Genomic DNA, 26,654 nt, shown 5'->3' with positions numbered 1-26,654 from the left:
TTGGCACTCAAGGTCAAGAGTCAAACAGGGTTCCGACTCCGGTATGGGGGATTGCTTACTTTGCTCCGAACCGATGTAGAAGAGAAGCTAGTGCACACTCTAGTGCAGTTTTATGATCCGAGCTTCCGTTGCTTCACTTTCCCGGACTTCCAGTTGGTTCCTACTCTCGAGGCTTACTCCAATCTAGTGGGTTTACCTATAGCCGAGAAGACGCCTTTCACCGGTCCCGGGACTTCTCTTACTCCTCTGGTTATTGCTAAGGATCTCTACCTCAAGACTTCCGACGTCTCCAACCATCTTATTACCAAGTCTCACATCCGGGGGTTCACTTCGAAGTATCTTCTTGATCAGGCTAATCTCAGTACTACTCGTCAGGATACGCTCGAGGCTATTCTTGCTTTGCTTATCTACGGGCTCATCCTCTTTCCGAACCTCGACAACTTCGTGGACATGAATGCTATCGAGATCTTTCATTCCAAAAACCCGGTTCCTACTTTGCTAGCGGATACCTACCACGCCATTCATGACAGGACTCTCAAGGGCCGTGGGTATATTCTTTGCTGCATATCTCTCTTGTATAGGTGGTTTATTTCGCACCTTCCGAGTTCCTTCCATGACAACTCGGAGAACTGGTCCTACTCGCAGCGAATTATGGCCCTTACTCCTAATGAGGTCGTCTGGCTCACTCCTGCCGCTCAAGTGAAGGAAATCATTATGGGTTGCGGAGACTTTCTCAATGTACCTCTTCTTGGTACTCGTGGAGGAATCAACTACAACCCCGAGCTTGCTATGAGACAGTTCGGTTTCCCTATGAAGTCGAAGCCCATCAATCTTGCTACATCTCCAGAGTTCTTCTTCTACACGAATGCTCCTACCGGACAAAGGAAAGCTTTCGTGGATGCTTGGTCCAAGGTTCGAAGGAAAAGTGTGAGGCATCTAGGTGTGAGATCCGGTATTGCTCATGAGGCCTATACTCAGTGGGTGATAGATCGAGCTGAGGAGATTGGTATGCCTTATCCAGCCATGAGATACGTGTCTTCGTCTACTCCATCTATGCCTCTACCTCTACTTCCCGCGACTCAGGATATGTATCAGGAGCATCTAACTATGGAGAGTCGTGAGAAGCAAGTGTGGAAAGCTCGGTACAATCAAGCTGAGAACCTAATCATGACTTTGGATGGTAGAGATGAGCAGAAGACTCATGAGAATTTAATGTTGAAGAAAGAACTAGCTAAGGCCCGGAGGGAATTGGAAGAGAAAGATGAGCTGCTTATGAGGGACTCCAAGAGAGCTCGAGGACGACGAGACTTCTTTGATAGATACTGTGATTCAGATTCCGAGTCCGATGATCTTCCGACTACTTCCTATGCTTGAGGGCGTCATCTGTTTATCTTGTTGAAATTTCAAAGTCTTTTTGAAAATGCTATGTAGTTTTGATTATTTGCAAGATTTCTAATTTGTTTAAAAATCCTTCGATAAAAAAATAAGTCTTTTGCATTTGCATTTGCATATCATGCATCATATGCATCATGCATTGGTCACAAAGACTTCCAAGTGCTCACTATCTCCTGGTTCCTCTGCCACAGTGCGAAAAGTGGCTCGTGCTCAGAGAGTTTACGAACCAGATAGAATTGATCGAACCAGAGAATACAGAAGGAAGAAAAGGGCTATGGAAGAAGAGAACGCTCAGCTTCGCACCGAGTTAGCCTCTCTAAAGGAGGAATTGGCTAAAGCTAATGACGTCATGACTGCTCTACTAGCTGCTCAAGAGCAATCAGCTACAGCTATCCCTACAACCACAGCTGCACCAGTAACTACAAGCGTGCTCCCTACCACTTCTGCAGACAATCGCTTTACTATGCCAGTGGGGTTTCCGTATGGGCTTCCACCGTTCTTCACTCCCGTTGCTACAGCAAGCACCTCGGGCACTGCTAACAATGTTCTGATCCCTGCAACAAATGCCGCCTCCATCATTGCTACTTTGCCACAAACAACAGCAGCTGTCACTGAGCCTCTGGTACACACTCTGCCTCAAGGTATTAACATCAACACACAGCACAGAAGCATCCCCGTAACCAAGACTATGGAAGAGATGATGGAGGAACTTGCTAAAGAACTCCGTCACGAGATCCAGGCCAATCGAGGGAATGCAGACTCTGTCAAAACTCAAGACCTTTGCTTAGTGTCAAAAGTGGATGTTCCTAAAAAGTTCAAGATTCCGGACTTCGACCGGTACAACGGGCTAACTTGTCCACAAAATCACATCATCAAATACGTCCGGAAGATGGGCAATTACAAAGACAATGATTCCCTTATGATCCACTGTTTTCAGGATAGTCTGATGGAAGATGCCGCAGAGTGGTATACTAGTTTGAGTAAGAATGACATCCATACCTTTGATGAGTTAGCCACCGCTTTCAAGAGCCATTATGGGTTTAACACTCGACTGAGGCCAAATAGGGAGTTTCTCAGGTCCCTATCTCAGAAGAAGGAGGAAAGTTTCCGTGAATATGCGCAAAGGTGGAGAGGGGCGGCTGCCCGTATCACTCCTGCTTTAGATGAAGAAGAAATGACCCAGACATTCTTAAAGACCTTGAAGAAAGATTATGTTGAGAGGATGATCATCGCTGCCCCGAACAACTTTTCGGAGATGGTCACTATGGGAACCCGTCTTGAGGAAGCCGTCAGGGATGGAATCATTGTGTTTGAGAAAGCTGAATCTTCTACGAGCGCATCGAAGAGGTATGGTAATGGACACCACAAGAAGAAAGAAACGGAAGTGGGAATGGTATCAGCTGGAGCCGGTCAATCCATGGCTACCGTTGCTCCTATCAATGCAGCCCAAATGCCTCCGTCATACCCATATATGCCGTATTCTCAGCATCCTTTCTTCCCGCCATTTTATCATCAGTACCCTCTGCCACCGGGTCAACCTCAAGTGCCCGTCAATGCAATTGCCCAACAGATGAAACAACAGATGCCGGTTCAACAACAACAACAAAATCAGCAAGCTAGGCCTACTTTCCCTCCGATACCGATGTTATATGCTGAGTTGCTTCCAACTTTACTCCAGAGAGGGCATTGTACAACTAGACAGGGCAAGCCTCCACCTGATCCGTTGCCTCCAAGGTTCAGGTCTGATCTCAAATGTGATTTTCATCAAGGTGCCTTAGGTCATGATGTCGAGGGGTGTTATGCTTTGAAGTATATCGTGAAGAAACTCATTGATCAAGGGAAGCTGACTTTTGAGAATAATGTTCCACATGTCCTCGACAATCCGCTACCAAATCATGCCGCTGTGAATATGATCGAAGTGTGTGAGGAAGCTCCTAGACTTGATGTCCGCAACGTTGCAACTCCTCTGGTACCTCTACATATCAAGCTGTGCAAAGCTTCTCTGTTCAGCCATGATCATGCCAAGTGTCTAGGATGCCTCTGTGATCCTTTGGGCTGCTATACTGTTCAAGACGACATCCAAAGCTTGATGGATGATAATCTTCTGACTGTCAGTGATGTTTGCGTGATTGTGCCGGTTTTTCACGATCCGCCTGTCAAGAGTACACCTTTGAAGAAGAACGCTGAGCCTTTGGTGATAAGGTTGCCAGGACCAATTCCTTATGTTTCGGACAAGGCAGTGCCATACAAGTACAATGCTACTATGATAGAAAATGGAGTAGAGGTGCCTCTAGCCTCCTTTGCCACAGTAAGCAATATTGCCGAAGGGACTTCTGCAGCGCTAAGAAGCGGGAAAGTCCGTCCGCCGTTATTTCAGAAGAAGGTAGCTACGCCAATCACTCCACCAGTTGAAGAAGCAACTCCAACCGTTGTTTCACCCATTGCTACAGATGTGAATCAGCCAGGCAAATCTATAGAGGATTCGAATTTAGATGAGATTCTGAGGATAATAAAGAGGAGCGACTACAAGATCGTTGATCAGTTGCTGCAGACTCCTTCAAAGATATCCGTCTTGTCACTACTCTTGAGCTCTGAGGCTCACAGGAATACCTTGTTGAAAGTGCTGGAGCAGGCTTATGTTGACCACGAAGTCTCGGTAGATCGTTTCGGTGGCATAGTGGGAAATATTACTGCTTGTAACAACCTCTGGTTTAGTGAAGAAGAGTTGCCGGAAGTGGGAAAGAGTCACAATCTGGCTTTGCACATCTCGGTGAACTGTAAATCAGACATGATATCAAATGTGTTGGTGGATACCGGTTCCTCTCTCAATGTAATGCCCAAGACAACTCTAGATCAGTTGAGCTACCGTGGGACCCCTTTGAGAAGAAGTACTTTCTTGGTCAAAGCTTTTGATGGATCTCGAAAGAATGTGCTGGGGGAAATAGACTTGCCGATAACCATTGGCCCTGAGAATTTCTTGGTTACTTTCCAAGTGATGGACATTAATGCATCCTACAGTTGCCTGCTGGGAAGACCGTGGATACACGATGCAGGTGCGGTTACTTCCACCTTACATCAGAAGTTGAAATTTGTGAAGAATGGAAAACTCGTTACAATCCATGGTGAAGAAGCATACTTAGTCAGCCAGTTGTCTTCTTTTTCTTGTGTTGAAGCAGGGTCGGCTGAAGGGACTGCTTTCCAAGGTTTGACCATTGAAAGTGCAGAGTCTAAGGAAGCTGGGGCTGCTATGGCTTCATTGAAGGATGCTCAGAGAGCCATCCAAGAAGGTCAGACTGCCGGCTGGGGCAAGATGATACAGCTCTGTGAGAACAAGCGTAAAGAAGGTCTCGGGTTCTCCCCGTCATCAAGGGTTTCCTCGGGAGTCTTCCACAGTGCAGGGTTTGTTAATGCTATCTCTGAAGAAGCCACTGGATCTGGTCTCAGGCCTTTATTTGTTACACCAGGAGGCATTGCGACAAATTGGGATGCCATTGACATTCCTTCAATCATGCATGTTTCTGAGTAATGCGTCTTGTTGCTTTAGTGCTTTGTTTTCAAAATAACAATCCTCTCGCTCTGCCCAAAGCAAGAGTGATATTTTCTGTAAGGGCATGTTTGTTTCGGCATTGCCGTTGATTAATAAAATTTTGTCGTTTCTTCCACGACTACTTTTTTTTTAAGTGCTTTTTCCCTTGGAAACAATGGTAATGCCAGAAAAAACCAAAACGTCTGTATTTTCTTATTAATTTCAAAAATCTGCATGAAAAAAAAAACTCTTTCTAAAATCATCCAATCATTATATGCAGGTTGAACCATAATAAACCCGTTGAACACAGTAATCCTACGGTTCCTCCAAGTTTTGATTTCCCTGTGTATGAAGCCAAAGATGAGGAAGGTGATGACATACCGTATGAGATCACTCGGTTACTTGAGCAAGAAAAGAAAGCCATTCAGCCTCACCAAGAAGAGATTGAGCTTATCAACATAGGTACCGAGGAGAACAAGCGAGAAATCAAGATTGGTGCTACTCTAGAGGAAGGGGTTAAACAGAAGATCATCCAGCTCCTCCGGGAATATCCGGATATTTTTGCATGGTCCTATGAAGATATGCCAGGTCTAGACCCTATGATCGTGGAGCATCGGATCCCTACCAAGCCTGAATGTCCTCCCGTCAGGCAGAAATTGAGAAGGACTCATCCTGATATGGCTCTCAAGATTAAGAGCGAGATTCAAAAACAGATTGATGCGGGTTTCCTAATGACAGTTGAGTATCCTGAATGGGTTGCCAATATTGTGCCTGTGCCAAAGAAGGATGGTAAAGTCCGGATGTGTGTTGACTTCAGAGACCTGAACAAAGCCAGTCCAAAAGACAACTTTCCATTACCTCATATTGATGTGCTTGTTGATAATACTGCTCAATCTAAGGTGTTCTCCTTCATGGACGGTTTTTCTGGTTATAATCAGATCAAAATGTCTCCTGAAGATAGAGAAAAGACATCTTTTATCACTCCATGGGGGACCTTCTGCTACAAAGTGATGCCATTCGGCCTAATCAATGCTGGTGCTACTTATCAAAGGGGAATGACCACTCTGTTTCATGACATGATTCACAAAGAAGTTGAGGTATATGTGGATGACATGATTGTGAAGTCAGCAGATGAGGAGCAGCATGTTGAATATTTAACAAAGATGTTTGAAAGGTTGAGAAAATACAAGCTGCGATTGAATCCCAACAAATGTACATTCGGTGTCAGGTCTGGAAAGTTATTAGGCTTCATTGTCAGCCAAAAGGGCATTGAAGTCGATCCTGATAAAGTCCGGGCCATCCGAGAAATGCCAGCTCCGCAGACAGAGAAGCAAGTCAGAGGTTTCTTGGGACGTTTGAATTACATCTCCCGATTCATATCTCATATGACTGCAACCTGCGGGCCGATCTTCAAGCTACTTAGAAAGAACCAGCCTGTTGTATGGGATGATGAATGCCAAGAAGCTTTTGATAGCATCAAGAATTACCTGCTGGAACCACCTATCCTTGTCCCACCCGTGGAAGGAAGGCCGTTGATCATGTATTTGGCAGTATTTGATGAATCCATGGGATGCGTGCTTGGTCAACAGGATGAAACTGGAAAGAAAGAGCATGCTATCTACTATCTAAGCAAGAAGTTCACCGACTGCGAAACTCGGTATACAATGCTTGAGAAGACTTGTTGTGCTTTGGCCTGGGCCGCTAAACGCCTGCGTCATTATTTGGTGAATCACACAACTTGGTTGATATCCAGAATGGATCCGATAAAGTATATCTTCGAGAAAGCTGCCGTCACTGGAAAGATTGCACGCTGGCAGATGCTTTTGTCTGAATATGATATTGTGTTCAAAACTCAGAAGGCAATCAAAGGTAGCATTCTTGCCGATCATCTTGCCTACCAACCTCTTGATGATTATCAATCAATTGAATTCGATTTCCCCGATGAAGAGATCATGTATTTGAAATCCAAAGACTGCGACGAACCGTTGATTAATGAAGGTCCAGATCCCAATAGCAAGTGGGGTTTAGTCTTTGATGGTGCTGTCAATGCTTATGGTAAAGGAATCGGGGCAGTCATTGTATCCCCGCAGGGGCATCACATTCCTTTTACCGCCAGAATTCTGTTCGAATGTACCAACAATATGGCTGAGTATGAAGCATGTATCTTTGGGATCGAGGAAGCAATTGACATGAGAATCAAACACCTCGACATCTATGGAGATTCTGCGCTCGTCATCAATCAGATAAAGGGTGAATGGGAGACCCACCATGCTAAGTTGATCCCTTATCGTGATTATGCGAGACGTCTTCTGACATATTTTACAAAGGTTGAGCTGCACCATATTCCTCGTGATGAGAACCAAATGGCTGACGCTCTTGCTACTCTATCTTCCATGTTTCGAGTAAACCATTGGAATGATGTGCCATTAATCAAAGTGCAACGCCTTGAAAGACCTTCGCATGTGTTTGCTATTGGGGATGTGATCGATCAGGCTGGTGAAAATGTGGTTGACTATAAACCCTGGTACTCTGACATCAAGCAGTTCTTGCTGAGCCGTGAGTATCCGCCGGGTGCTTCCAAACAAGATAAGAAGACCCTGAGAAGATTGGCCGGTAGATTCCTGTTAGATGGAGATATTCTGTACAAGAGGAACTATGACATGGTATTGTTAAGGTGTGTTGATGAACATGAAGCAGAGCAGTTAATGCATGATGTACATGACGGTACCTTCGGGACCCATGCTACAGGGCATACTATGTCAAGAAAGTTGTTACGAGCAGGTTATTACTGGATGGCTATGGAGCATGATTGCTACCAGTACGCCAGAAAATGCCACAAATGTCAAATCTATGCTGATAAGATTCATGTGCCTCCGCATGCTCTCAATGTTATGTCATCCCCATGGCCGTTCTCAATGTGGGGCATTGACATGATCGGAAGAATTGAACCGAAGGCTTCAAATGGTCATCGTTTCATCTTAGTGGCAATTGACTACTTCACCAAGTGGGTTGAAGCAGCATCTTATACCAATGTGACCAAGCAAGTGGTAGCTAAGTTTATCAAGAACAACATCATCTGTCGATATGGTGTTCCCAACAAGATTATTACTGACAATGGTACCAACCTGAACAACAATGTGGTGCAAGCTCTTTGTGAAGAATTCAAAATTGAGCACCATAACTCTTCTCCCTATAGACCTCAGATGAATGGTGCAGTTGAGGCCGCCAACAAGAATATCAAGAGAATTGTCCAGAAGATGGTAACCACTTACAAGGACTGGCATGAGATGTTACCCTATGCTCTGCATGGCTACCGTACTACTGTGCGTAGTTCAACCGGGGCAACCCCTTTCTCTCTTGTATATGGTATGGAAGCAGTTCTTCCTTTGGAAGTAGAGATCCCGTCTCTCCGTGTGATCATGGAAGCAAAGTTATCTGAGGCTGAATGGTGCCAAAGCCGGTATGATCAGTTGAATTTGATTGAGGAAAAACGTATGGATGCCATGGCTCGTGGACAGTCATATCAAGCAAGAATGAAGACTGCTTTTGACAAGAAAGTCCATCCTCGAGAATTCAAGGTAGGGGAACTTGTATTGAAAAGGAGGATAAGCCAGCAACCCGACCCAAGGGGCAAGTGGACGCCTAACTATGAAGGTCCTTATGTTGTCAAGAAAGCCTTCTCCGGTGGTGCTTTAATCCTTACACACATGGATGGTGTAGAGCTTCCAAATCCAGTGAATGCTGATATAGTCAAGAAATACTTTGCCTAGAAATATGAAAAGAACAGCGTGGTAGGTCGAAAACCCGAAAGGGCGGCCTAGGCAAAAATGCGCTTCCCGGTGGATCGAAAACCCGAAAGGGCGGTCCAGGCAAAAATAAGGGACAAAAAAAACAAATATGAAAAGCTCGCTGAGATTATACACAACTCAGGCAAGAATGAGCGTCTCGATGAGCCGAAAACCCGAAAGGGCGGTTCATGCAAAAATGAGATTGAAACAAAAGGCAAGTAACTATATCTGGCCAACCACCGTCCCCCTTGGGGCATCTGCAGCTGTTAATGACCATCTTCATCTGAAGCTTCCGCATTTGTGAAATCAAAGTTTTTGGGAAATGTAATGATTACTGTGTTCAATGTACCACCAACCAATAAAATTACCATTTTCCAAGCTTTGTGAATCCGTGGAGTCACGCCTTCGGCTGACCACCACTCTTATACATCAATTTGAGCCTGTGCTTTTGTTTGAAAACTCCATTTTCTTCTACTTTCAAAGCTATATACAAATCATTTTCCTTCTATTTTGATAATGACAATGCTTGAAACAAACATTTTGAAAATTGAAAACCTTTTGTCTATTTTGAAAAGCAAACCTGAGCAACAGGGTACATTCAAATGAAACATGCATGAGCGAGAGTATGTTGGTGTCTATTTCAATATGTGTTACAAGCAGGTTCTCCTCCAAGATAATCTGTGGTCAATGGCAAGAATGAAAAAACAGAATGAAAATGCATGAAAATGAATGAGCTCGCTAAGTTGAAAACCCGAAAGGGCGACTTGGGCAAAAATGAGCACCCCGCTGGATTGACAACCCGAAAGGGCAGTTCAGGCAAAAATGGGGCATTGAAAAGAATTTATTGCCCCGGTGGATCGAAAACCCGAAAGGGCGATCCAGGCAAAAATGGGATGCAAAAATGATGAATGAAAATTGAGAAAATAACATGCAAAAAGCATTGACCACAGATGCGATATCCACAACGTACCCAGTACTGAAATGCCCAGCACAACGGCGTTTTCCCCAGTAAAGTCTTCCAAGATTCTATCTCCAGCAAGTTGCATAGCTACCTGCCCTCAGCCATGGTTCCGATACGTCTCCCAACGACGTCATCTCCAAAGAGGATTTCCAAGAATGTGTAATATAGCACGAGCCACTACGTGCCCAATACTCTGATGTCTTGTCTTCCCCGTGAAGTCGTGCCTACAAAATGCCAACAGTCATGCATTACAAGCATTCATGCATGCATAATCATGCATATTACGTACCCATGCATTTAATGAAATTGTTATATCATCCATGCATATTACATTTCCAATGTCAACATCAGTCTCAATTCAATACTCATGTCAGGTTCTCTGTCAAAACCTTGTAAGCCAATAATATCGGTCAATTTCTACCTTTCAATTCAAATCGACGTCAAGTCAATCTCAATCTATATTTTGTCAAAACAAACCAATCCCCAGTGAATATGTTTCTGTTTGGTCAAGTGGCTAGTTCAAGACCAAGAACAGCTTGTACCTATCAATTTGCTTATGTTATCGGTCGAGTGCCCAGCTCAATCCAAGAGCAGCTTGTACCTGTCAATATGTTTCCGTTTGGTCAAGTGACTAGCTCAATCCAAGAGCAGCTTGTACCTGTCTATCTGTTCCTGTCCGGTGGAGTAACCAGTTCGCATCCAAGAACAAGCTCGCACCTGTCTATTTGCCTTGCTTTCAGTCGAGTCACCAGTTCGAATCCGTAAGAACAACTCGTACTTGCCAATTTTCTCTTTTTCCCAGTCGGGTCACCAGTTCGAATCCATAAGAAGAACTCGTACTTGCCAATTTTCTCTTTTTCCCAGTCGGGTCACCAGTTCGAATCCATAAGAACAACTCGCACTTTCCAATATCCCCAAGTGAGCCACCAGTTCGAATCCATAAGAACAACTCATGTTTGTCCAGTAACCTCTATCCCCTGTGAAGTGACCAGTTCGAATCCATAAGAACAACTCGCAGTTGTCTGTTTGTTTCATCCCCGGTCAAGTGGCTAGTTTGAATCCAAGAACAGCTTGTACCTGTCCAACTTGTTTCTAGTTTCCCGTTACTCTGCTATTCACTATCTTTGTCAATGTCTACCAATCCCGCAATGGATACGACATATTTTGTTAATTCCAATCCCCATGAGGTCTTGCATTCATAATCCAAATGATGCATGGCATGCATATTATTTGAAAATGGGTAGGCGTATTTTTACGTCCAAACACAGTGCAAATGCTAATATTTAAGTATCTTCGTCCTGTCAAGCCAAAGACTCCGTCTCTTGACTCTCCAGACAAAGAAACTTAAATAGGGGCAGCTGTTATACCCTGTTTTTGGACCTAAAAAATACTGGGCCCAATTTCATTTCAAACTTTGTCAATTATCAAATTTCAACTGCACAGTTCAAATTGTCTCTGCCTCGCAGTTTTTTTCTTCAATCACAATTTTACCTATGTTTTTCTTGCATAAAACCTTTTGAAATGTCTTTACTTGTCTTGTAAGTCATTTAAAAGTGTCTCTGAATCATTACATTGCTTTTTTTTACAGTTTATTTCAAAATTTGCAAAAAGTCGTACAGAAGGGTATTTTGGTCATTTCCTGCAGTGGGACCCATTTTTATCCTTGTGACTGTCTCTGAGTCTTTTCAAATTCATTTTTAACATTTCATCAGTAAAACCCTGTTTAAATTCATTTCGAACTTGCGTCTGAGTCAGTGTCAAGTCAATTTGATTCTGTTTAGGTCATTTTTAGCCCTAGGGGCATTTTGGTCATTTCACATAAAATTTTGGCATAGGGAGGTTACTTTGAAGTACCTCATTTAAGCCATTGGTTCGTTTTAGTCCTTTTGTCAATTTTACTTTGGGTTTCACTTTACGTTTTGTCAGTTTACGTTTTTTATCCAATTTTATTTTGTTTTTACCTTTTTGCATTTTGGTCCCCAAAAGGGTCCAAAATTGCATTTCAGTCCAGATTTTTTTTATTTTACTTTTCAGTCCTTTCTTTGTAAATTTCATTTCAGTCCCTTAACTTTTTAATTTTGCAGAAAAGGCCCACTGTCAAATTTGCGTTTTTTAGTCAGAATCCAGGTGGCGCAATTCAATTGGGTCAGAGGCAATACATGTCAGCTATAAATAGGGCCAAGTGTAAGATTCAATGCCATTAACTACACGCCAACTCAACAAACACAATCAAGTTTCTCTCTCCTTTCTGTTAAAGATCAAAAATCAGAAATTCTCAAGAACATGAAGAACACAAAACCCTAACCGTTTCCAGAAAGTCACAAATTCATCAAGTTTCAGTGTTTTTCGTATCAATTCTCAGAGATTCGTATGAATCTTCATCACTGAATTGATCGATTCTCTGCAATTCCAAACGCGAGCTCGCATCAAGGCAAGCTCAAGCGTTGATCACAGAGAGCCTCTCGCAAAAAATCAAAGAAGCAAGTTCAAACGTATAATCAGAGAAAGAATCGGAGAAGATGAAGAAACCAAGCCAGTAAACCGATTTATTTTCGGTCCAGAGAAAATCAAAGAACGTTCAAGTTTTCCAAAGATTTTCTCCTTCAAGAATCTCAACCAAATTCAGGTAAAACTCATTTTTCTCTCTTTAAAAAGTATAATCACTGTTAAACCTGCAAACAAGATCCAAGAAATTTCCAGAATCACAAAGAAAAATCATAACCGTAAACACCAAAACACAAATCCATAAGGATCCAAGTTTTGTAAGCAAGAACAAGTATCAGAGAAGTAACAAATACGAAACGATGTAGATCCTTAAGAGTATTGAACGCACGCATTCAAAACCCTAAAAAATCATTTCAAAACCGTTTGGAAATTCTCCGATCTACGTCGTTTCAAGCTTTATTTGTGAAAATCAAGGTCAGATTCGTGTTTAGGGTTTAAAAGCGAACAAGAAAAGTGTAAAAAAATTGGAATTCTGGGTGATTTGCTCGTCGGAACCCTAACTTCTCACCGGAGAAGATGAAGTTTCCGGTGAAACCTTCATCTTCTCACCGGAGAAGATGAAGTTTCCGGTGAAACCTTCATCTTCTCCGGCCAACAACCACCGGAGAAGGGAGGAGAGAGGTGAGATGAGAGAGTTTAGAGAGAGAAGCTCTGAACTTAGAGAGAGAAAGAGAGTTTACAAATGAAAAAAACCGGTGCCATGCCTTATAAATAAGCTAGTGAACCAGACCGGTTCAAGACCGGTCCAATCCTGTTGATTCCAGGCCGTTTGATCTAGGGTTTCAGGATCCTGGATCAATCCTGTGGCTCCTGTGAATCCGGTTCTTTAGGGTTTTGGGTTGGGCCTTTGGTTTCTTTGGATCTTTACGGTTTGCTATTCCAGTGCTATTCACACCCCTTTTTTTGCTACCTGCACCTATGTCTTGATTAAAATTGTGATAAAATTCCTAGAAAAATTCATACATGTTTCTTGATATTTTCTTAGTGTTTTTATGACATTTTTGCACATTAAGGATCTACGAAATTTTTGTATAATTAATTCATAGCATTTTAATTCTCTTTGAATTATTTGTTATGGATTCTTCTTCACACATTTGTCCTTGATGTGAGAATATGTGATAAAAGCTACTTGATGTGTTAATATGAGAGATTTGTGCCTATAATTTCATGTTGATTTGCTGTTTTGATTTGGTTCATAAGTTCTTGATTTTATGAACAATATATGCATATTTTGAAAGGTATAAAATGCCAAGTTTATTCTAGAAAATATGGCATGAAACCATGCTTGCATGTTTCCAATAATTCCATGCTATAACTTGAGATAAAGAAAACGCTTTCAAAATTTGTTAAAGCATGAGAATTAGAGGCCAAGAATGCTTTAGGTTTCATACCTAAGTTTTTAGGGTTTAATGTCATTTTGTTAACTTTTTGTGCCATCTTGCATGCTTTTATTTCTTAGTACTTGTTATGATTTTTTCTTTTCACTAACAAGTTTATTTCCATGTTTCATGCATCTCATTTAGCATTCCCTCCACCTTCTTTAGCCTAGCATTTATTTTTGCAAGTTTTAATTCGTTTTAGAGATGTAATTTGTCATCATTATTTTGTAGCTTGGCAAAGGGGCCATAGAATGTATTTAGGCAATTTTTGTAATATGGACTATGGACACTATGACGCACCGACACGCACACACTCACCTTAGATGTATGCATAGGATTGTATGGTTAGATAAGCGTTTAGGTTTAAACACTTAAAGAAAATCCATCTTTTTTTTAAAAAAAAAACAATTGAACTTCACTTCAAAAATTTTCATAATAAATATGAAGTCAACACTTCATTTTTTTTCCTTTCTTTTTTTCTTAAGAAAAATTCAATTCATCTTAATCATTTAGACCTTCTTTTTAATCACTAATCAAACCTCACTTTTTTTTGCTAAATCTAATGCTCATAAAGCCTCCCAATCTCCTTCTTCAAAACCTTTTTTTTTCCAAAACTTAAAACCAAACAATTAAAACAAAAAAACAAGTCTTTTTAGCAAGAACTACGCCGGTTTTGATCCCGTAAAACGGTACGTAGGCAATGAGTCAAAACTCATCCAAGCCGAAATAAAAAATCGAATTCTACTTCTTCTCACCCCCATTCTTAACTAATCACACTTTCTTTTTGCAAATAATCAATAAAATTAAAACGTAGAAATAAACTTAGGAAAGCGGTTCTTATGGAATACCATAATCGCTCCGGGTGCCTAACACCTTCCCGTAGTGAAAACGACCCCCGAATTCGGAAACTCAAGGGTTTTTCTCCTTTTACCCTTCCCAAGAAAAAAGAGAGATATCAACGGTCGAAAGGTACAAGTCCAATTAATGGCTTGGCACCCCAAAACCACGATAACACCAGTCTTTCATGGTTTTTTTGTTTTGCACCTTTTGGAATCAGGGCTATATTTGTGGAATTCAAAGTTGAGGGGTATTGTCCTTCATTCATCCACTGACAACACTCATTAAAGATGTCATCACTACACATTGTCCAAAACTGTTGATAGAACCCGAGATTGAAACCATCAGGGCCCGGACACTTGTCAGGTTGCATAGAAAACATTGCTTGTTTGAACTCTTCTATGCAAAAAGGAGCTGTTAACTGAGCATTGTCCTCATTATCAATCACCTGATCCAGCATATTGATCACTAGAGAGCGAACACTTTCGTGTCCTTCAAACAATTCATCAAAATAATTTTTCGCAATAGATCGTATCCCAACATCATTGGTAATGCGATTCCTTCATTTGTTTCAAGAGAGAGAATTCGGTTTACTTTCTTTCTGGAAGTTGATGCAGCGTGAAAGAATTTCGTGTTCAGGTCTCCATCACGATATCAATGAGTTTTAGCTCTCTGTCTCCAGTACATATCCTCTTGAACAAGCAGGTGGTTGAGTTTTTGTCTCAAATTGTCAAATTAAACCTCATCGTAGATTCCAGTGACACCACGACTTCTGATGAGTTGTTTTCGACAGTTTTCAATATCTACTTGAAGTTTGTTGCAATTGGTTTTACTCCAATGCGTCAGATCTTCTGCACAATTTGATAATTTGTTGATGACATTGCTTCCTGCACTCCCAAGCCATATGTGTCGAACAACATTATTTACACCATCTTCAATTCTCCAAGCATTTTTGAACTTGAAAGACCTTTTGACTCTATGAATTCGAGCCACTGGAGTTTTTTCCAACAAGATAGGAAAATGATTAGAGGATGGAGCAACAAGATTTTCTAGCTTAGCATTAGGAAACATCTGCATCCAAGAATTAGTAACTAAAGCTCTATCCAGCTTTTCTTCTACAACACGAGTAGTACCCAAACTCTTAAACCAGGTAAAGGGATATCACTCCATATGAACATCAATAAGACCAGCATCTTGAACAGCTTGTCAAAATCCCCTGATAAGCCAATTGGGTCTGGTGGCCCTCCCTTTTTTCTGATCAGCATGAAGAATATCGTTAAAATCCCCCATCAGACACCAAGGTGAATTAATCTGTCTAGCAAGACCATGGATGAAATTCCACGAATCTCTTCTTCTCCCGATTTCTGGATATCCATAAAAACCTGTGAATATCCAAGCCCCACGACTGACTTCTTCAATTTTAGCGCTAATATGGTTGGCCGAATAAATGACAATACTACAGTTAACTGTATTTGCCAAAATAAAGCAATACCTCCACCTCTATTATTTCTAACTAGTGCAAAACAAGAATCATAACCCCATAAGTATCGAAATTCCTCGATTTTATTAACTTGAACAATAGTTTCACAAAGAAAAAGAATATCCGGTTTATAATACCGAACAAGGAATTTAATTTTAGGAATTACACGTAGGTTTCCCAGGCCTCGGCAATTCCAAGCTATGATACTTATTGATCTCGGCAGGCCACAAAGACTGGATTATTAAAAACAGACATTGTTTTCTACCCCTCCTTTTCATGGTCACCTTCTTCAGCAATTTCAGTTATGGACCTTTTTCTAGGCCGAACTTCCTATTGAGGCCCACCAGCCCTGCTGGCCCCACATGCACTAGCCATAAAAGAACCTGGCTGCACTGGATTGTGCGCCAGGGCTTGCTTGCGTGGTTTCCCATGATTCTGAACAGCTGCAACAACTTTATCTTTTATGGCGGCTCTGGCTCGGCTTGGCTGGCTATTATTGTCCTTTGTGGAGACAAAATCAGCACGACATTCAGCAACATTAAACATAGGGGACAAGACTGGTGATTGACCATCATTATCTGTGGACATTAAATGCTGAATTTTGTCCACCTTTTGAACCTGAAAAACAACATTATTTGCTTTGAAGGAGACATTAATTGGCGCCGATTCCTGTGTGAACAATTTCCTGTAAGCATGTGCGGACATCTTATTGATTGCTAATGATTGCTGCAATAATGGATTAAATGATTGCTGATCAGGTGGGACCATCTGCTGCTGGGCCACATCGAACAAGACCATTTGTCCTTGTTTCCCGTGTGTTACCTACTGGCTGTCCCCATGTGGAGCCCTGCTGTCGGCCACTTGCTTGCCTTCTCCTCCCTTATCCCACGCGCTCCAACTTTGATACCACCAGCCCTAGAAGTTTGTGGGTTGTCCTTATGTTGGGCCTCTATGTCTATCAATTTCCATAGTGCTTTTGCACCCCCACCATTTGCATACAAGAATTCATCTCTTTCCGTCATTCCTTCCACAAGTGGTAATTTCAATAGGGTCAATTTTTGTCCACCATCTCACTAAACCCGTTCCGTCTGACCTTTGCCATTCCATGTACTTGAAAAAAGTTCAAGACCTCGTCTTTACATTAATTCCTACTTTAATACGGCCATACACTTTATGGTTTGAAATTTCGTAACCATCAATTGCCATTGAATGACTATGATTGTCATTAATAGCCACCCCTTCTTCCTTTCAGCCACCATAATTCTTGCTCCGGCCACCGACGATCCATTTGCTTGCCTCTTTATGACCACCGCCAACAGAGTTATTCTCAGCTCGGAGGTAAGCTCCCCATTTTTTCTCACTGCTTGCCTAACTTCTCATACCTGAAAACAAGTCTTATGTTTTCACCTTCCTCGCGTTCGATTATAAACTCTTGTTGTAACGGTGCCTCCACCGCAATTTCCACTCTGACCCTCATGAACCTCCACCATGGTCCATAATTGTTTTCCTCATCGAACTTGATCATTTTACCAATATGACTTCCAACGAGAGCACCAACCTTGTCGCCCATGAACCCAAACGGCAACTTGTGAATTTGTGCCCATATCTCCGTAGTATTCATGGACATCGTCAGAGGGTTCTCCCCAACAACGACTTTCTTCAGGATTATCATATTGTTGTCGAGTAACCAGGGGCTCCGATCAAGGATTCTGGCAAGATCCGCTTTTGAGTAAAGCTGGACCATGAATTTGTTATCTTCCATAGGGATCAGAGACATTTGATACATTGGATCCCATATAGGGCCAAGCCTTGCCTCAAGCGTGGCTAAGTGAACAGGCTTGTTAACTACCACTCGGCCAACAAGACATAGATCTAGCAATTCTGCCTGAGTGAGGTTCGGCCTGTGTGATGCAGCGCCATTGTCACCATTGATGTTTAGGTTCTCCCTTTTTTTGATTGAAATAAAGGTTAGGAATAAAATATAGGTGAAGAATAGAAGGCTAGATTTCATGAAGCAGTGAATGAAAACAAGCAAATGTGTTTCATTCTTATAAGTCTCGCTGCAGACAAATGTTAGGGACAGCCAAATCTTTACCAATAAAATGAAGATATTCATAATCAATAGGATGGATTGAAGACCATAAAGACCAAGATACAACCACATTAAGGTTGTTGACATAGGATTGAGATCTTTTGAAAAAACAGACAAAAAGAGCAGTAAATCCCATGAATAAACAACGAGATTCATGTTGAAAAACCAAATCTTAAGAGATTTTGGGACAAAAGACAAAACTGAAGACACACCATGTTGATCTAGTAAAAACGCAAATCACACAAGTTGATCTCAAATCACCGATACTAGGAAAAAGAAAAGGAAAGAATCAACACAAGGCGATCATATTAAGGATAATCAATCGGACAACAAAAACTCCCACAAAGGACAGACAAAGATAGGAACCTTAGAAGAGAATAACTTGGTCTGGAATTCTTTTTTGACTTTTTATTTTTTTGGTGGGGTGCTCCAAGCCAATGCTATAGTGCAACGCATTAGCGACACACAAGAAGCCGAGTAGCAAGCTACTGCAATGAACTCTCATCTTGAAACATACAAAAAAGGCAATGAAAATTAACAAGTATAATAAATGAATACTTAAACTCATGCATGATTAATTTGCTATTGCAGGGTAGACACGATGTATTTACATAAGAATTAGGGTCGATTCTAAGAATATTTATATCCTTCCCTAAAAAAAAATATTTTTTATATCCTAAACAAATCACAACACTCCTTATTAACCCTCCTAATTGGCTATTCCAGTTTCAAAATACTTTAATTATTCAGTAAAGAAAACATAATCAGGGAAGTAGAGTTCAATATCATTAACAAAATTCCTCCTCTACATAACCATTATTGTCAAAATCCAGACTTAAATCCTAAAATTCAGAAATTTGTGACTTTCTTCACATTCAATGACTCAAATTTATAGTAGAATCCCAAAATAGGCAAAATTCATCGATTTTGATTACGATTTTACGACTTATTATAAACTAAGTCATTTATACTATATACCTAAGTCATTTATAACATATATTTATTATTATTATTATTTTGATAAAATCCATCAATTTTGATTGCGATTTTACAATTTCTTATATCGATTCTACAAAAGTAGTCGAATTTGGTTGCGATTTTACGATTGTCGATTTTGCTCTTCGCTTTCTATCTAAAGTCCCGATTTTGACAACCTTACACACAACAACTAAATACATCATTTATTCAAAATCTAATAATTAGTTTTTGCCGCAGTGACCCGAACGGTGTAACGAAGAAGAAAAAAAGAAGGAAAGAAATGAGCCTTTAAAAAAATTAATTAGCGCATTAAGTGTGAATTTTTTTAAAAGAGTGGGACCCATACAGCCGTGCCGCCCTGGGCTGCCACTCCCCTCCGTCACATCAATTTAACCATCTTCTTTGGTTGAGGCCTTGAGGGCATCAGTTAACCTCACTTTATAAATTTCACATCTTCCGTAAGTTCCCTATCGTTCTCCCTAAAATCCATCATGGCAAGAATCATTGCGTCTTCCTTCACAGCTGCGCCGATTACTCGACCTTGTCCAACCCGCTACTCCGTTGGCCTGACCCCACCTTCCATCAGTCTAGTGATATCCCTAGCCTCGATTCGATTTCAACCATTGGGCCATTGCTATGTATATGCCTGGTGGTGAAGGTGCTTCTGAGCAGCAGATGATTGATTATTACATCCAAACCCTCGCAAAAGTTCTTGGAAGGTACATACACCATTTTCTTATTCTTATTTTTTAGGGTTTTAATTTGTTATCAAAATTTATGCATGCATTTCAATAATTTTTTTTGGATTATTTTTTTCAATACCCTTTTTTTGGAGTTTAGGTTTTAGGGTTGTGATAAATATCCTTTGAAACCCTAATTTTGGTTGTGATAGAAATTTGGTTTTTTCTAGATTATCTTTGAAGAATGGTGGGTAATTTATCCACCAACCAATGAGAATGAGCAATTTGTTGGTGGGGTCAAGATAGTTCATGGATACCACTTAAAAATGTGCTTACGTGGCTAATGTGTATTGGTTGGGGTAAACTACCCACCATTCTTCGATGGCTACCCTAGTTGTCACCTAGAAATTTATGATTTGAAACCCTAATTCTGGTTTTAGTTTTACGGGTGTTATTGTTTCTTTGTTATTTTTTTTTTGTTTGATTTTCGGTGAGGAGGAAGCTAAAAAGAGGATTTACAATGTGTATACTTGAACTGTTTTCTTCCATACATTTTTAGCTCATAATGTTGATCTTTCATATTGATGTCTGTTTTCATTCTTTGAAACCACCATTTCTAACATAATCTCTAAATTATGTTGGTGCAGCTGAATTACTATTTTTTGACAAAAGCAGTTGAATTACTTGTGAATGGAGAGATTGTCCAGAGAACTGTCCTCGTGAGCTTAGATCAGTTGGCATGGACAATTACATAATATATGCAAGGTCTGGGGTTCAAACATCGGCCACCACCAAAAAAAGATTGTCCAGAGACCACCTCGTATGTGACATGATAAATGTATAGAGCTTAAGTATGCTTCGGTTCGTAGAAAAATTAAAATAGGGAACGCTTTCGTAACCTATTTAAATTTCCTTGGCTTCAGGCTAGTCAACTCATCTTATGCGCTTTTTAAGAAATCCAGTTCAAGTACTCAAAAGTAAAAGAAAGAGAAGCATTCTGTAAGAAAAAATAAAGTATTTTCTATATCCTTCCTACATAGGATGTGTGGGTCTGTGTGACTTGACAAAGAAATAGCTTCCTAACTATTAAGCACAATTAATGTGAAACTTCAAGTACAACATCAAAAATATTGTGTATTGTGAACAACAACTTGAAACCTCTTCATTTCTCTTTTGACTCTCGTTTTTTAAAGAAAAACAACAACTTAAAACTTGAAATGAAACATTTGAGTTCCCATATATAGCAATCCCTAAAACACAAAATACAAAACAATTGTAAATGCTTTCTAGAAGACCAAGATAACACGTTTAAAAATACACAACAAATATTGACTAAAACAGATTTTTCTAAGCTATGAAAAGTTTGAGATTACAAATACAACCATGCATGTATCTTTGCTAGCAACTTTATGAGGTCTGAAAGTGAAATGTTGGTTAAAACTGGCCATGTGGTCTCATGAAATTGTGTGAATGTGGATATTCATGTGCATGTTCCCTCCTCAAAGTAGGACCAAGATATGTAAAATCAGGTTTATGTGTTGGAAATGGTGGGTGGATCGAGGGTTGTGTGAAATTTGTTTGCATGGAATGAAACATAGGACCACCATATGTTGAGACTGGGGCTGGGGGGTACCAGCAAGCATTAAAAGGATTCCTTTGGGGCTGGGGTGCAGCAGCAAATAGGGTGGTGCTGTTAGAAATATTGTCATACTGATTCTTTTGTGGGGACTCCGGTGGGGATATATCCATATCTTGAACCATTTCTTGTTCAAGCAAAGTTTCACTACATATTGTTGAAGTTTCAAATTCTGGTTCCTTTTGAAGAATAACAGAAGGTAAAGATTGTTTTGTAACAGTCGTAGTTACATCAGGTACTAACACAGGTCGAACATACTTCAAATTTGTTGTGTTAAGATTTGATGTTTCGGCTTCAGCACATACTGATTGTGAAATATTTGGAGTGTCTTCCGATTTTACTATGTCACTATAGTAGCCAAATAATCGCAAATTTTGCTTAGTAATATCAAGAACTGGTTCATTTTTTGTTGATGATTCGAAAGGCGTGCGAATCGGAGACCACACGGGACTAGAATCCTTTTTGGTCGATGATTCGAAAGACATGCGAATCGGAGACCACACGGGACTATAATCATTTTTTCTCGAAGATTCTAAAGGCGTGCGAATCGGAGACCACACGAGAATAGGATCTTTTTTTCTTGATGATCCTAATGATTTCTGGTGAAAAGAGTTAACAAGGTTTATTTGGTTTTTTCGCCATACAACGCAACCAATGAGGGAATCTTTGTTCTCTGTAAAAGTTTCTCCTCCATATTTTGCAAGTATGGTGATTATTGTGTCACTACGAGGACACACATAAAGATCAATACCTGTTATAACTTCTGCAATCCCAACCGTTCCATTTTCTTCATATTTTTTTGCAACCTATTAAATCAAGGGAAATTTTTGAGACAAATTTAAAACTAAATAAAGTCAAGGATGTACTCCATAACAAATCCAAACATAGGAAAAAAGATTATTAACATGTTGCAATTTAAAAGATCAATTAAAAATATTATTATGTGGAGGACTAGGTTGACACAATTCTACAATTTCAAGTAATCAACTTAGCTATTTACTCATTTAAATTAAATATTTATCAAATTAGTTTAAACTTGAGATCATCCATATTCACCTTTTGCATTCCTTCCATTTCATGTTTTGTAGATCCTTCTTTCCAATGCATGGAGATTACCTGAAATTAATTGCATCATTTATAGTAATTGAAATAGGTTTTAATCAGATAATCAATAAAGTGCAAACTAAAAGGACAATCCCACTATGCAGAACATCAATTTGTAAGTTAGATTGTTGCAAGTCTGCACTTTTGTAATAGCTTGCTTTTATTAATAAAATTTTGATTATAAAAAAATTGAGATGCTAGGCATTGTAAGTTTACATAGCCTACCAAGAAATTACTTGGCATTATTAAAATCTAATAGTAGTTGATAAATCAATGTTGATTGAACAGTTTCTTTTTATATTAGGATTTATTATATGATTAGACTTTGATGACAAGTTATCTTACGTTATACTTAGCATATTTTTCAGTCATTTTTCGTTGGTTTTGCATCCAGAATTGAGGAGTATTAGAATAGTTGCTTATGATTTCAGGACATATGTAATGTTTTCTATAATTGAGTCATGTAATTCTAAGGTATTTTGATGTAATTCACGAAGAAATCATGCAAATCGGCAAAACAAGACATCTGAAAACTTCGGGAAGATCATCAATGAAGATTCATGAGACCTCGGAAGACATTACAGAGGGACAAATTTTGTTCCCAAGTCCCAAGACATCTTATATGAAAGCAAACACCCAAAAAGACAGAAACATGCATTTATGCAATGGACTTCACACTTAGGCGCCCCGAGCATGGTCCATGCGCCTCGAGCATACATTTATTGAACACTCATGCACCCTGAACATAGCCTGTGTGCCTCGACCATGAAGAAAAACGGGCCAGAACAACTTTTTGCTACTTTTAAGTGGAAAAGCCCAGTTTTTGAGCCCAACTTCAGGTGGAAACTTTTCCTATAAATATCAAGCATTTCATTCATAATTTCTCATTCAGAACGAAGCGGTTCAAGAGAAAGGCAAGCACTAGGAGTTTCAAGGGAGGAGTTTCTCTCATCACTCCAAGTCTCTAGAGTATGTTTTATTTCTTTTGTAATTTATCTTTAGTTGCCATGTGTAACTAAATCTTTTTAGGCTAGCGTTATAAGATGAACCTCTATTCTGTTTGTTGGATATTTTATTTAATTTAAAGTCTTTATTCAGTTGTTTTTCTAATCCAATTTAATTTTACTATCGTGCGTAAGATTTGTCTCCTCTGAAGCATATACCTTAAGATAACGGTACTTAGGAAGGTACCATACCTAACATTGATGCATACCTGCCCGAATCATAAAGTAACTAAGACAAGGAATTATAAGGTAATCAGGGAAACAAGTTACTTCATGACTTAAATCAGTCGAGTAACTTCGTTCTTCTTTCATCATTGGTAAGGTAGACGAGATAGGGTTGCCCCTTTGTAGAACTACCGAGAGGGAGAGTGTGTTGATGTCTTTCTAAGATTCAATAGACGATGGTACCTTTAGGACATTGAGAATTTAGGAACCCTAATATCCGTTTTTGTTTCAAATACCTTTGAGAAAGTAAGAACCTAAATGTACCCCTACACGTGTAAGTGTATATCTCTATAGGACTGACAATCCTAAACACTAAAATTTGTAGGAACTCTAGTGTAATGGTTCCAACAGACGGCTAGAGGGTAATGAACTCATACCTCTGAGAGTAATACCCCACACGTACCTACTCGTGTGATCTGCAGGTGCAACTTGATAGTTGGTATGTAGTAAAAACCCACTAACTCATCACTTAGATAGAAAACACTAAATAACATCCATCTATAGAATGATGAGATCTTATTCCTAAGTACTTTTTTAAAAATAAAAAGTGTTTAATCACATTTGTAATTTTCCTAGATAAATATGAAATTACATAGGATGTTCAAAATTTGCACATAAAATTTTAACCAGTTCGGTTCACTTCTTTGAAAATGAACCTATAAAACATATTATAATTGATTATATTTCTAAGAAACTTTAACAAGAATAATTTGTTTAAGCATTGTAACAAACATGGGAGCACAATTCTAAATTGCAATCTGAAACCAAAATTGTGACCCTAGTATAAAGGTTTTGAATGTTATATAGGTTGTATTTGTTTGTATTTTATCCCAATATCAAGATTTACAAATTAACCTCAACAACAATTTAAAACCATACTCATGTTCAACCATTAATTTGATAAATGTGATTGTTTGACTTGAAACAACATTTATCAGACATAAAAAAAACAATGTTAAATTAGAATTTGTTTTACAAAAAAATTCAACTAGAATTAGAAATTGGGGATTTCTCTTCTATTACTACTAATTGGACAATCTAATTGGACAATGGTATATACCATTATGGTACACAAGTGCTATCCCTCCCTGCATACACTCCATTAAAGGTAAATTTTTGGGATGCAACTAATCTGCCGCTGGAATACTGAGGAAGAAAACGCTCTATGAGATCGCATCAGATTTAGGTACTCCTCTCTCTTTTGATGAAGCTACTTTGAGTAAATGTTTTGGGCTCTTTGCTAGGGTCCTTGTGGATGTTGATTGTCTGATAAATTGTTCGAAACTGTGGTTGTTGAGAGAGAAGGCCATGCTTTGCCTATTGATGTTCAGTATGAGAAACAACCCCCATATACCCTTCAAAATTGATTAAAATTGAGCTCCACTAGTAAGAATGAGGGTCTTGCTAAGCTGAAATCTAAAACTGATAACCCTAGGAAGAAATACAACGAAATGAATTTGACTGAGAAGAAATCCGGTGAGCAATCTCTCTTTGGTAGAAAATCTATGAATGCTGATTTGGCTAGTAAGAAACAAGCGGAGGAGGTCCTCCTTGGCAAGCAGCATAATAATGGCGTTTTGTCTAATAAGAAGCAAGCTGAGAGGGTTGATTTCAGTATAGATAATTCTGTTTCTGATGAAGAACAGGTGCAATACCTTCAGGCCCCTGACTCAGTTGCTTCTCCTAAGGTTTTGGGTGCCTCTTTGGCTCAAAAAGGCTCATGGAAGGAAGGAACCAGTGGTGATGAGATTGTCTTACCAGTAATCATGAAGGATTTGGGGCCTTCAACAATAGTTCTTCACAATGCTTTTGAATTACTTGAGGCATCAAGCAACCAGATGTTGAAGGTTGTGTTTGGGTTGCAGTCTTGCACCATGACTGCTTCGGTGTCACCTGGTCAGACGTTGGACCCTAAGTCTGTTGAGCAGGTTGAGAAGGTTCAAGTGTTGCAGGAGCAACATCTGAATGTGCTTTCTCCTATAAAAATGGCCATTCCAGTCACAATTTATGAAGAGTTAGGCCCAGACAAAGGTAAGACTCATGTTATTGGTGGCTCTAAAAATGTTACTGCTGCAGCCAAGAAAAGTGTCAAAATTCTTAGCAAATTTTCGGGGGATGTGGTGGACTCTAACCACACAACAGATGACACTGTGGACCCTGACACTGACAGTGAAAAGATGAATATGCACCCTGTGGCTTTGAAGTTCTTGGAGGCACAACTAGATGCTCTTCATCAAACTAAGTCCAGCAGGAAGTCAAGAAAGAGTAGCAGCTCTGCAAGAGGCAAAGACTCTGATGGCATCACAAGTAGTAAGCACATCCAAACTCGTTCCAAAAAGGGTGTAATAAAAAGCAATCCCAAATATGTTTCTTAATAGGTGCTAGTAGCTAGTTTTTTGGCAGCTTATTCTAGCTAGTTGATTTGCTTCTTTGCGTATATGTTGTTTGAGTCAGGTTTTGTTTTAGTTGAGTTTGGTCATAATTGGTCTGCTTATATGTTGTAATATGTTTCATGCCTTCTCCTGTTTTGCAATTTAATTTTTCTAGCTTTGATAAAAAAAACTAATTTTAAGATTGTAAGCATAACAGCCTAGAGACGTCTTAGACTCGTCAAAACTTCTTTGTTTGGTTCCAGATACTCCACTTATTCACCTTAAAAAGATAATTTCTAACTACTATATTACTTGAAAAAAAATAGAATAGCGATAATTCCTTACCGTCAATTCTTTGTTGCGTGAGCGAGGAAGTTCTTGAATGTATTTTTCAAAATCATGTAATTTGACTTTCCCTTTTACCTCAATAGATTCAGACCATTTGACAGTAGGCATCTTTTCACCGCTACACAATTGAATAAGTAACAAATTCAAAGATAAGACAACTGATTGGTGACAAAAAAATTCACTAGTACAACATGCCAACTCAAAACAAGATTGGGATGTCCTTAACAAGATGTTTGCAAGCAAAACAAGGGCTCGCACCATGCATCTCAAGAAGCAATTAACTCGTTCCTCTAAGGGATCCAAATCTTTTTTCTGAATACCTCCAAGGTATCAAGTATCATATT

Source organism: Medicago truncatula, chromosome 6, assembly GCF_003473485.1.
Source record: "Medicago truncatula cultivar Jemalong A17 chromosome 6, MtrunA17r5.0-ANR, whole genome shotgun sequence".
Lineage (NCBI taxonomy): Eukaryota > Viridiplantae > Streptophyta > Magnoliopsida > Fabales > Fabaceae > Medicago > Medicago truncatula.
Note: the sequence above shows the minus strand (reverse complement) of the source record.